This window comes from Callorhinus ursinus, unplaced genomic scaffold (genome assembly GCF_003265705.2).
Source record: "Callorhinus ursinus isolate GAN/ISIS: 27379988/994484 unplaced genomic scaffold, GSC_fseal_2.0 scaffold58, whole genome shotgun sequence".
Lineage (NCBI taxonomy): Eukaryota > Metazoa > Chordata > Mammalia > Carnivora > Otariidae > Callorhinus > Callorhinus ursinus.
In genome coordinates this window covers 7,390,006-7,402,051 of record NW_027397120.1, presented here as the reverse complement: position 1 = coordinate 7,402,051, position 12,046 = coordinate 7,390,006, and positions in this window count along the sequence as shown.

Genomic DNA, 12,046 nt, shown 5'->3' with positions numbered 1-12,046 from the left:
AACTCAACTCATTTGCCTAGGAGCCTCCATTCCCACTTGATGTTGCCAAAGAAAGGTAACTTGGTGTCTTCTGGTTCGATTCTGCTTCTTCTGGGTTAACCAGCTCTTTGGGTCTCTCTTTTTTTTTTAAGATTTTATTTATTTATTTGAGGGAGAGAGAGAATGAGAGACAGAGAGCACAAGAGGGAAGAGGGTCAGAGGGAGAAGCAGACTCCCTGCTGAGCAGGGAGCCCGATGTGGGACTCCATCCCGGGACTCCAGGATCATGACCCGAGCTGAAGGCAGTCGCTTAACCAACTGAGCCACCCAGGTGCCCCTCTTTGGGTCTCTTTTGATGCATAAAGTTCAAACTCCTTATCAAAGTGATTTCTCCCCTGTTCGGGGAGTCTCTTCCTTTCAGGGCACTCGAATTTGGGTTTCAGATGGGGGGTGTTTTCCAACCCTAAGGCTCTGGGGGAGGGGTCCTAGCTCTCTAGATGAGGGATCTAGCCCAGGGGAGCCCCAGTAGTGCAGTGTGGGGGCTGGTATAACTGGTATAGCTCTCAGCACAGACAGGGCAAGAACATTATTCCTGGGGCCATAACCATTCCCCTCCTGTTGTAGGGCTGGTACAGCCAATTCTCTGAGATGCTGCCAGTATCCTCCACAGCATACTCCCCAACCCCTCCCACAGGGCCACGTTCCCCATGGACACACAGGACTTCTTAACTTTCAGGTGCTTTCTGCGTCCTCCGGGAAGCCATGGGTTCCATCCTACCACAGGCCATCAGTCCACTTCCTTTGGCCACCCTCTCCCCCACCCCTGCCACTACACACTCACACACACTCACGCGCACACACACGCGTGCGTGCACACACACACACGAGGAGTCTGGGGCAGGCAGCAAGAGCTGGTTCAGATTCTCCCTTAACCCATGGGAGTTTCTGGATCTCTGCTCTGCACTCCTTCAAAAGAAAATAAAGTTCATCTCTCTTGAAGAATTAATGGTTTGCTTTTTTTTTTTTTTAAGATTTTATTAGAGAGAGAGAGAGAACATGCTGTGGGGAGGGGCAGAGGGAGAGGGAGGCTGGGCAGGGAGGCTGACTTGGGACTCAATCCCAAGACCCTGAGATCATGACCTGAGCCGAAGGCAGACGCTTAACCGACTGAGCCACCCAGGAGCCCCTAATGGTTTGCTTTTAACAGATAATTAAAACAGTGTAAATCATCATGATTCCTTGTTGCCTTGGCTCATAGGAAGCTCAAAGTCAATATGTAATGCTCAAGGATACCAAGCAGCCTATTGTCATGTTCCAGGAAATATCTCCCTTCCTCTGTGAAAAGGGATTCTGAACTTGCTGTGGGTGAGGGGTGTTGTTGGAAGAGGCATCTTAAATATTTTCATATAATTTTATATCTGGAAGACAATTGTTCTGATAATACAAATTATGGGCAATAAAGCTGAGTAAAATCTTCTTGCTTGGTGATGATAGATAACACAAGAAGCACTTCCTGCTCTTCAGAAAATGGGACTGAGAAACGGTTGGAAGGAGTTTCTGATTTTTATTTTGACTTGCTGGTTATTAACTGGAGGGTTGTATACCTGTTTTAACTATAACCACCTACAGTGCTTTTTTTGGAAGTCGGTGGGAAATTATTAATAAATACTACAAAACCCCCAACCATATTGACATCCCTGGTTTAGGGCGGCAAAGGATTTTTTTTTTTAGGAGTGAAATGGCACAGAGAGGGCAAGAACTGCCCTCGGTGACTATTATCACATTTCATAACCATGAACTTATGTGCTGGTTTGAAGTGTTGTACAGGGCCTAGACCATAGGAGGTGCTTAGTTAAGTATTTCATGGGTGGATGGATGGATGCACGGATGGATGGATGACTCAGTGAATGTATTTCAAGACACCCGAGCTTTACAAAAATCATATATGTAAACTGACAAAAGAATCAAGTAATTTTAACTGGACATATTAGTATTAGGTAGGATTTGAGGTTATCTTTAAAGATTTTATATCTTTATTTTGTTATTTTTTTTTAAAGATTTATTTGAGAGTGAGCGAGAGCAGGGTGGGGTGGGGCAGGAGGCAGAGAGGAGCAGAGGGAGAGGGAGAGAGAAACCCAAGCCGACTCTTGTTCAGAGCATGGAGCCCGATGTGGGGCTTGATCTCATCACCCCGAGATCACAACCCTGAGATAACGACCTGAGCCAAAACCAAGAGACGGTCGCTCAACTTACTGCGTCACCCGGGTGCAACCTTGTTATATTATTATTTTTTTTAATTTTTATTTATTTGACAGAGAGAGAGAGATAGCGAGAGCAGGAACACAAGCCGGGGCAGAGGGAGAGAGAGAAGCAGGCTTCCTGCGGGGCAGGGAGCCCGATGCAGGACTCCATCCCAGGACCCTGGGATCGTGACCTGAGCCTGAGCCGGAGGCAGCCGCTTAACGACTGAGCCACCCAGGCGCCCCATTGTTATATTATTTTTATAATTTAAAGAGGGAAGGGGCAAAGAGAAATGATGTATGCAAACGGTTCAGAAAAAATAATAACGTACATAAGGCAAATGTAGCAAAATGTTAAAAACTGGTGAATTAGGGTGATGGGTACATGGGAGTTCTAACCTGTAAATTTAGAAATTATTTCAAGATACAAAGTTTTTCAAGAAGTAGTGAAGGAAATGAAATCCACAGCCCCAGTGTGAAGCGTGGAGTTGGTAAAGCATTTCTTCCTCCCGTTTAGGAGCCTTTAAGCAGGAAGGCATAATTCCTTCCCTGCTTTGTGCCTCCCTCGGAGCCACTCTGATGTCTCTTGGAACCAGGAACGGGGTGGGGGGGGGCTAGAAAAGGCCCCCGGGACAGGCCCGCTGCTGGGGCTTTCCCTCTGCCATAATCACAGACCTCCAACTGACGTCTTTATTTCTCAGTCCCCTATCTCTCTCCTGTTCCATTTCCAGGAACCAACGGTTGTAGGGGGAAAAAAAAGACAGTGGCCCTAGATAATAGTGGGTCCTTTTATTGGAACTGTTTTGTGCAGTAAAATTGACTAGTTGTGCACACTTGAGTATTTCAAGGGTCTGGGCAGCGAGAGTGGCTGGGGTTGGGACTCCACCGCTCACTCACCTAGCCACTTGCCAAGCTCTGCTGTTCCGGATCCGGCTCACTTCGGAAGCACAGTTATCTGAAGCTCCCAGTCGCTGTCCTGAATGGAGGTGGGAGTTTTGCCACTCTGTTTTGTAACATAGCTGTGCTCTTTGTGACTATAATATAATCACTTTGTGATTCATAATTAATCTAATCACCAAGTACATATTGCTTTACAGATGTTGTGGCCCCTTTTCAACTGTGCATTCAGACTCCATGCTCCTGCCCTGTGGGTGAGGGGTACAGATCAGAGTGGGTGAAGTTCTCCGTTTCAAGATTTAATTGGCATGTGGGTTTAAGCCCATCACTTTTTTCCTCCATCACTTTTATTTTTTAATTAAACACACACACGCGCGCGTGCGCGCGCACACACACACTCTGCCTGAATTCTTTGAAAAAACAGTGTCTCTAGTCCTAGGAAAACAAAAACAAGCATGCAGATCCACAGAAATGAGTGAATCTGCAATGTAACATACGGAGAAAATAAACAAACATATTGAGCTACTTCTACTCAACAAACACTGAAGGAGGGTCTGCTCCATGCCCGGCCTGGGCTGGGCCCTTGGTACAAAGATTCACCTGAACTGGTTCCTCCCTCCAAGGATAGAGGATCGCAGGGGTGCTACGCTGGCCCAAGTATCATCTCATTTAATCCTCACCCTAATTCGAGGTGCGGATCAAACGCCACTGCCATCTGTGACAAAGGTGAAGCTCCCAGAGGCTTAGGTGCAGGGCCAGATCCATGGGCTGTGGCCCATGCAGTCACACAAGGCCCCCCCCACACGGAAGGGCCCCATGCTTGGTTTCATGCTCTGCAGTTGCCATCTTGAAATTCATCATAATTTTGAACAAGGAGACTTGCATCTTTATTTTGCATTGGACCCCACAAATTATATAGCCACTACTGATTAAGTGTCTAGTCTGAGGTCCCTCAGCCAGCAAGCGGCAGACCTAATGTGCAGGTGGTTCTTTTTTTTTTTTTTTTTTTTAACGATTTACTTATTTTAGAGAGAGAGCGAGAGAACGTGTGCGGAACAGTAGGGGTAGAGGGAGAGAGAATCTCAAGTACAACTCTTGCTGAGTGTGGAGCCTGACACCAGGCTCGATCTCACGACCCTGAGATCACAACCCTGAGATCATGACCTGAGCTGAAACCAAGAGTCAGATGCTTAACTGACTGCACCACCCAGGTGCCCCTGCAGGGTGGTTCTCAAACTCTCAGAATTCACTGCATTTCAACCACCTTGGGAAACTAACTTAAATACTAGATAAAATAGGCCCAGTTCTTGCATAGTGGAACAGAGTGTGGGAAAGCCTAGAATTCTCTATCAGTGGCCCATGGCATCAAACTGAAGCCAACATGAGTCTAAAAGTCCCCTGGCCTCGTGATGTCACATGTCCAGCATTGACCCTCCCCTTGGAATGTTAATTTTCCTACAGCGGGGCAGGCCCATGACACCCAGGCCTTCAGACATGTGAGCAGCTGTGACTAACACCAGAGTCATGCAGCCACAGACGCTGACTCAGCCCAAGTAGCTGGGCCCATGGTGGGGCCATCCATGGTGGGGCCACTGCTGGGAATGGCCAAGGAGGGCAGGGGAGTGGGGTAGTCAGCCTCCTGGAATTATTGCACACAGGGGAAAGGAGTTCCATCATCAAAGGAAATTATTTAGTTCCAACTAGAGTTGGTTTTAGGGTCTAAAGCTCTCAATGTAGCTGCAGTTCAATCACCTGTAAAATGCTCTAATGATGGAGCTGACTGGTGAGAGTCAGTCCTCCCTGGGGAACTCTGTACTTAAAAAAAAATCAGGTCAGCTAGTCAGGGGAGCCCGTGCTGCCCATAGCCACCATTCATGGCACACTCACTGGTCCCAGAAGAGCGTCATTATTCACATAGCTAGGGAGGCCCCTGCATTTCACGTGAGGATGCTGAGGCTCCAAGGTTGGGTCACTGGCCAAGGCCTCCCAGCAGACAAGCTGTGGGGCCTGGGTTGACACCGCAGGGCTGGGGAGCCTCTCAGGTTTTCCCTGACTCTGCTGGCCGGCCTGCCTGGTGCTCACTGGGATGTGGGAATGTGAGTGCACTCTGCGCCCCCCGGGGCCCATGTCTCTCTGGCGGCTTCCCTTCACATTTAATTTGTGCGAGGAAGAAATGAAGTGGTGGTCTGCTCGTTTCTCTCCCCCACTCCAACTTTTCATTTCAGGACTGTTCAAATCTATAGAACAGCTGATTTATTTATTTATTTATTTTTAAAGATTTTATTTATTTGACAGAGTGAGACACAGCGAGAGAGAGAGCACAAGCAGGGGGAGTGGGAGAGGGAGAAGCAGGCTTCCCGCGGAGCAGGGAGCCCGATGCGGGGCTCGATCCCAGGACCCTGGGTGACCTGAGCCGAAGGCAGACGCTTAGTGACTGAGCCACCCAGGCGCCCCTATAGAACAGTTGATTTAATAGTACAATGCAGACCCAGGGGCCCACCACCTATTGGAATCAGTTGTTCACATTTTGTCACATTTGCTTAGCATTTTCCTCTCTGTAGTCATAGATAATATTTTCTTGAACCGTGTGAGTGTAAATTGCAGACATCCTGATGTTTCACTCCTAAATACTCCAGCATGTAAGTCCTAAAGAATAAAGATCTTCTGCTACAAAATCCTAATATCTCATCACACCTATGAAAATTAACAATACCTTTTAATACCAGGGCTCTCAATTCAGTGCTGTTCAATATGTGGTCAGTGCACTGGGGGCCAACCCGCAGACCTTTTCTAATAGGTCTATAGCAAAAACTAAATCACAAAATTGAGAGCAGGTTTTTAGAAACGTACATAGCATTTTGACAGGGCAATTTTAGATCTGTTCAGTTTAATAAAGGGTCTGAGGTTACATTTTATATATTTTTAATTTTATTTTTCAAGAAATTCACTTTTATTATATTTTACAAAAGCATCAGTCTGAGTCATGCCAAAAAACAACCACCAAACACTGGTCCTTTACCATGGAGAGTTTGGGAAGCACTCATTCTCAGACTATTTTCAAATTTCCCCAATTGTCTCAAAATGTCTTTTGTAGTTTTTTTTTTTTTTTTTTTTGGATCCAGGATCCAGTTGAGGTTCACACACTCCATCTGGTTGTTATGAGGTGTGCAGGCTTTTTGAGCAGATGTTGGGCCGTCTTCCTGCTTCTCTTTGGAATTTGAGGGTGTGCCCAGATTAGAGCCAGTAACTTCAGTATTTGCGGACCTGGATCAGGGAGGGTGTGTAGCTCTCTGGGGCCTGGAGAAATTACTGTTCATAAAGCTATAAGCACGTAAGCCCCATGATCTGACAAATCTGTGTTTTGATGATAGGAAAAAATGATATGCCACATCTGGGGCATTTTGAGAGAGTTAGATTGGGTAAAGCAGAGAAACCCCTATTTATGTGAAATCTCAGCCTAACAAGAAATTTGTGATTTTCTGATGTCATAGATGATAATCAGGAAAACCGTAACAACATGGTGATGTAGCGCTCAGGGTTTGGCCAAATGCGTTTGCACTGGGATTAAAAGTTGTACAGGTTTGGCTCAAGGTAGCTCTCAGCCAGCAAGTGGTAAAGCTAGTGTGCATTTAGGGAGTCCTTGGCTACGAAGCAACATGCATTCATCTAAATTTATTCCCACCGAAGAGGACTATTTGATGTGATCGATATAAGGAAGGATACAAATAACTACCATTTATTATTGCATATGTAAAAGCATTCATTTGGTGCCTGGCCCCCAGCAGGCACTTAGTGCAGATGCCACTGGGCTCCCCACCCCAGGCCGGCTTCGTGGCTGCAATCTGAGCAGTTAGAAAGACTCTGTGCTGGTCTGATGCTCTGTAGCTGCCAACTTGACATTTCTAATAATTTTTCAACAAGGTACCCTGCATGTTTCATTTTGCACTGGGCCCTGCAAATAGCCAGACGCACACCCCTCCCCCCAAATCTTTTTGACCTGCCTCTGATTTTAATAGCAAGATGAGGTGCATGGTGAGATGCAAGCTCAGGCTTTCCCCATCCTGACAGCACACACCTCGTGAGCAGCCTGCATTCTGCCCCGAGCCTTCTCCAGTATCAAAGAATCACATTCACCTGCACTTAGATACAGCCCCGAAGTTCAGGGGAGATAAAGTGTGTGTGTGGGGGGGATTCCCACAAGCAGTTGACATCAGGAGGACAAGAGCCAGTGAGTAAATGCTCTGGGCTCCTGCTCTTTGGACGTATAGCTCTGAAATGGGTTCTGTACACTTTGCAGAGTTCCCAGGATCATCAAGCCCCTGATGCCCATTCCCCCTCCCTACACCCTCACTCCTGCTTTCTGGGATCACTTCCCAAATAAACCCCCTTCCCCCAAGACCTTGTCTGCAGTTCTGCTTCTGGGGAACCCATGCTAAGGAAGTTTCAGTGGCGAGTGTCCATAACTGTGTGTCCATGAATCCTTGAGCACTTGGCTCATAAGATTACTGACAGGATGCGAAGAGATAAATTATGGAAACATCTGGTTCAGAGCCTGGCACATAATAGGAGCTCAGTGAGGGGTAGACGCTGTTGGTATAATTTCTATCTTACCCGTCCAGTTTCTCCTTCGGCTGAAATCGACAGGAAATTTGAGAACAGGGATGGACTGCAAATTAAGTGACTTGAAACTGGAATCTGTTCTCTTGAGTTCTGGAGGCCAGAAATCTGAAATCAAGGTGGTTGGCAGGGCCATGCTCTCTCTGAAGGCCTGAGAGGAGCCTTCTTTGCCTCTTTCAGCTTCGGGTAATTGCTGGCCATCCCTGGCGTCCCTGGTGGATGCATGACTCCAATCTCTGCCTCTGTCTCCCCGTGTATCTGTATTTGCATCTCTGTTTTCTCTTTTTATAGGGACAGCACCAGTCACTGGGTCAGGGCCCACCCCAATCCGGGATGACCTCATCTTAACTTGGTTATATCCGCAAAGACCTTATTTCCAGATAAGATTGCATTCATAGGTGCCAGGGGTTAGCCCCTGACACGTCAGTTGAGGGGACACACCTTTACCCATCACAGATGGGTATTATCCCAAGGATAGTCTCTGGGACGAGTTCATGTGTCACCTACATGGCATTTTCACTGTCATGTCACTGTGGGCAAGCCAGACTTTTTGGGCAGATTGCAGCCATGTCTTAATGCAACCTTTTGTAGGTGGGCTGAGAATTTAAACTTCTGATACAGGCCATAATCCCAACTGGGCTTTTCCCATGTAGCTATTTGTCAGTAGCCACAGATGTTAATGATTAATACACGTGAAATACTTGCTAGGCACCTCATTTATGCCAGGGTCCTGTATCATCAGGCACTAGAGAGGCAGAGAACTGGGCACAGGCCCCAGCTCCTGGTGTGCCCTTACCGGTGACAAAACCTCACAGATTCATGGCATGAGCGTGTCCTGAGTGCCGCCTGCATGCACAGTAGGAACTCAGTGCTGAGATTTTTGCTTTTTCTGCATCTGCAGTCCATATGGCTTGCCCAGAGAGTTGTTCCCAGGCAAAACATAGACACTGAAGCCACAGCGGAGAATCACCGTGGCTCAATGAGACCAGAAGCCTGATTCTTTCCTTCTCTCTGCCTTTCTTCTAGCCATGTGGTTTGGGGTAGGTCAGGCCCCTCTCGGGGCCTCCTTTTCCTCCCTGGTAAAAATGAGCAAATGAAAGGAGATGATCATGCAGGGCTCGTCAACTCTTAGATCATTATAGTCAATTATAGTCAATAGAGTCTACCTAGACATTTATTAAGCTCTTACTGTATGCCAGGAGCAGGGCTAAGTCCTTGCCATGAATTATTTCACTTAATCTTCACGACAACCCTGTGAGGTATGGATTTTAATTATTCCTGTTTTACAGACTGAGAAACTGAGGCATGGGATGACTAAGTCCATTTCCATATGTCATAGAGAATTAACTGTTAGAGCCTGGGTTTCAAGCGGTCTGACCGCACCACTGGGCCCTTGACTGGTGAGCGGGACCACCTCCCCGGGCAGTGGCGCCTTCCGTGGTTGCCGTATTGAAAGGCCCCTCAAAGGGAGAAGCAGCTTGCCAGGGGCGAGTAGGGATGGAAGTCCTTGTGAGTCTTGAGCTGGCAGAGAGTGGCAGCAAATTCTTTGCCCACTTTACTTTTGCATCTTTCCCACATAGAACAGCAGCATGCTGTTCAATGGAGAGCATATGTCACTGTGTCCACCCTTCGGTGGAATGTCTTTCTCTGGAGCTTGTTTTTACTCAGTGGACACCACACACCCCTCCTGGTAGATTCCCCTCTCTGTGCTAGTTGCTAGGAAGCTCATATCCCACATCGGAACTAATTCTAGCAACTAGAGAGAACCTTATAGGAGATACTGTGTACACTCTCACCGTTCCTGGCTTTGTCTTGTTTATGTATTCTTATTTTCCTTTCATTCTGCTGTGCCAGATGTCTTCCGTTGTCCCTCCCGACCCACTCTGCACCCTTTCCTACCCTGCTCTCTGCCATGGGAGGCTGACCCGTATATATTGCACCGATGTTCACCTGCCCACTGGCTTCTGGTTGGCTTTGGCCAATGGGGAGCCATAGTCAACCAGAGGGAGGGAGGAAAGCGAGGTCAGTGCATTTATTCCCCTAGACTCCCCTCCTTCCTCCTATTACCGCCCGAGGTTGTCTTGGGCTGACTTTGCCTTTCTACCAAAGGTCATACTCCCTGCTCTTTTTAAAAATTTATTAAGATATAGTTCACATACCATGAATTGCAACATTTTAATGTACACCATTGCAGAGGTTTATAGCGTATTGATAAAGTTGTGCAACAATCACCACTATCTCGTTCCAGGACATGCTCATCACCCCAGAAAGAAACCTGGAACCCATCAGCGGTCACTCCTTATACCCCACTCCCCCAGCCCCCAGCAGCCACAAATCTACCTTCTGTCCCTGTGGATTTGCCCATTTGGGACATTTCCTGTACGTGGGCTCATACCCTGTGTGGCCTCTTGTCCGGCTTCTGTTGCTTTGCATAATGTTTTCAAGGTTCATCTGTGTGTCGTAGCAGGTGTCAGTACTTCCTTTCTTTCAGGCTTCCTTGTGACACTCCACATGTCTCCCTTTCTGGGTTCTAGTAACTTCTTCCTTTCCTTACCCTTTGGACCTAGAGGCGGTGACAGGTGGTGAGTCCTTGGTTGCTGCACCGTCTCATGGGGCTTCCCTGTACCCACGTTCTTATAATCAAACCCTCCTCAAATGATCCTATTTCGAGTGTGCCTTTGTGTGCTCTTGGGACCCTGACGAGCACCCAACTTCCTTGTCCACTGTTTCTTTTTTGTATGAATTTCCATAATATGCTTCACATACTTTCTCACGATGAGTTAGGCTAGAAATGAATGCGTGATAGGTCTGCCGATACCACGAGACGTGGCGGGTGGCTCTTCCTTAAAACCCTTGCCTGTTACCAAATCGCTGAGTGATTTCAGGAATACTTGGGGGGCCCTTACAACCCTCCAACCCTGCTGTTTCTGGAAATACTCATCAGGGAAAGCCTGGCACTTTGCTGCGTTTTGGAAGTCTCCGAGTTCCCTTGGCTCAAGTGAATACGGGTGGAACTCCTAGGGGATGACCAGACTGAAAAGTGGCCATAACTTTCAAGTTCACATGAAGATACACTTTGGAAATGTGCAAAACCCTAATTTTAAAAAGAGGGCTCCTTGGGAGGATGTTAGTGGCCGGCAGAGAGCTGTCTTCTTGCTTTCATCTTGTCACCACTGGTAGCTGGGAACAGACTGTCCAGCCTCTGTCTACTCTTGAGGATTCTCAAAAGAGTTTTCAATAAATTTCATTTATGAACAAGGAACTGCTCTATTAAAAAAAAAAAAAGAATACCATTTGCAAGTAACCTCCTATTACTTAAGGCTTTGATTTCTCCCGTATTACGGAGGAGTTGGCAGGAACAGCAGAGTGAGACAGTGGGCCCGTGTGGAGAACCACGCATAACAAGGCAAGGTTCTCTTCAGCTTGTCACTCAAACCTGAGGGCTTCCTTCTGGAGCAATCTTTGATGTGAATGCTCAAAATGCCCCAAATCCAATTGCAATTTAAATCTTAATGATAAAACTCAGGGGCCGGGCAACTGTTTAGAACAGGAAAAAGACACTGAAAGCCCAAGAAAACAAAGACTTGGATCCCACGTCACTGGTAGAAGGAGAAAATTGAGGTCAGCATTGCCCGGCTCACAGACATTCTATCTTCAGAGATAGCATTTAGCTGCTGCCATTACAAGGCAAATGCAGATGTCTTGCTTAATATTTCATCTACATTGTTGGGGGGAAAGTTTAAAACTTGAGGGGTATTCAATGTTGGCTAGAAGCAAGGAGAAATGCCCTCACGTTCCTGGCGAGCGTTTCAACTGGCACAACATTTCTGGAAGAAGTTTTGGCAATTTGGATTCAAAGGCTCAAAAAAAAAAAAAAAAGTGGCCAACAAGCATATGAAAAGATGCTCAACATCAGTAAACACTAGAGAAATACATACATATCAAACCACAATGAGTGATCACCTCACACCCATTAGGATGTATGGCCATGATTGAAAGAACAGAAAACAACAAATGTTGGCAAGGATGTGGAGAATTTGGAGCCCTCGTGCGCTGTCGGGAATGCAAAACGGTGCATGCAGCCTCTGCGGAAAAGTGGATGGAGCTAACAAACGATCCAGTAATTCTGCTTCTGGATATTCACCCCAAGGAACCGAAAGCGGGATCTTGAAGAGATACTTGCATACTTATGTTTATTGCAGTGTTATTCACAAGAGCCAAGAGGTGGAAACAACCCAGTTGTCCACTGACGGATGAGCGGATTGACAAAATGTGGTCCATCCCTACAGTGGAATATTATCCAGCCTTAAAAA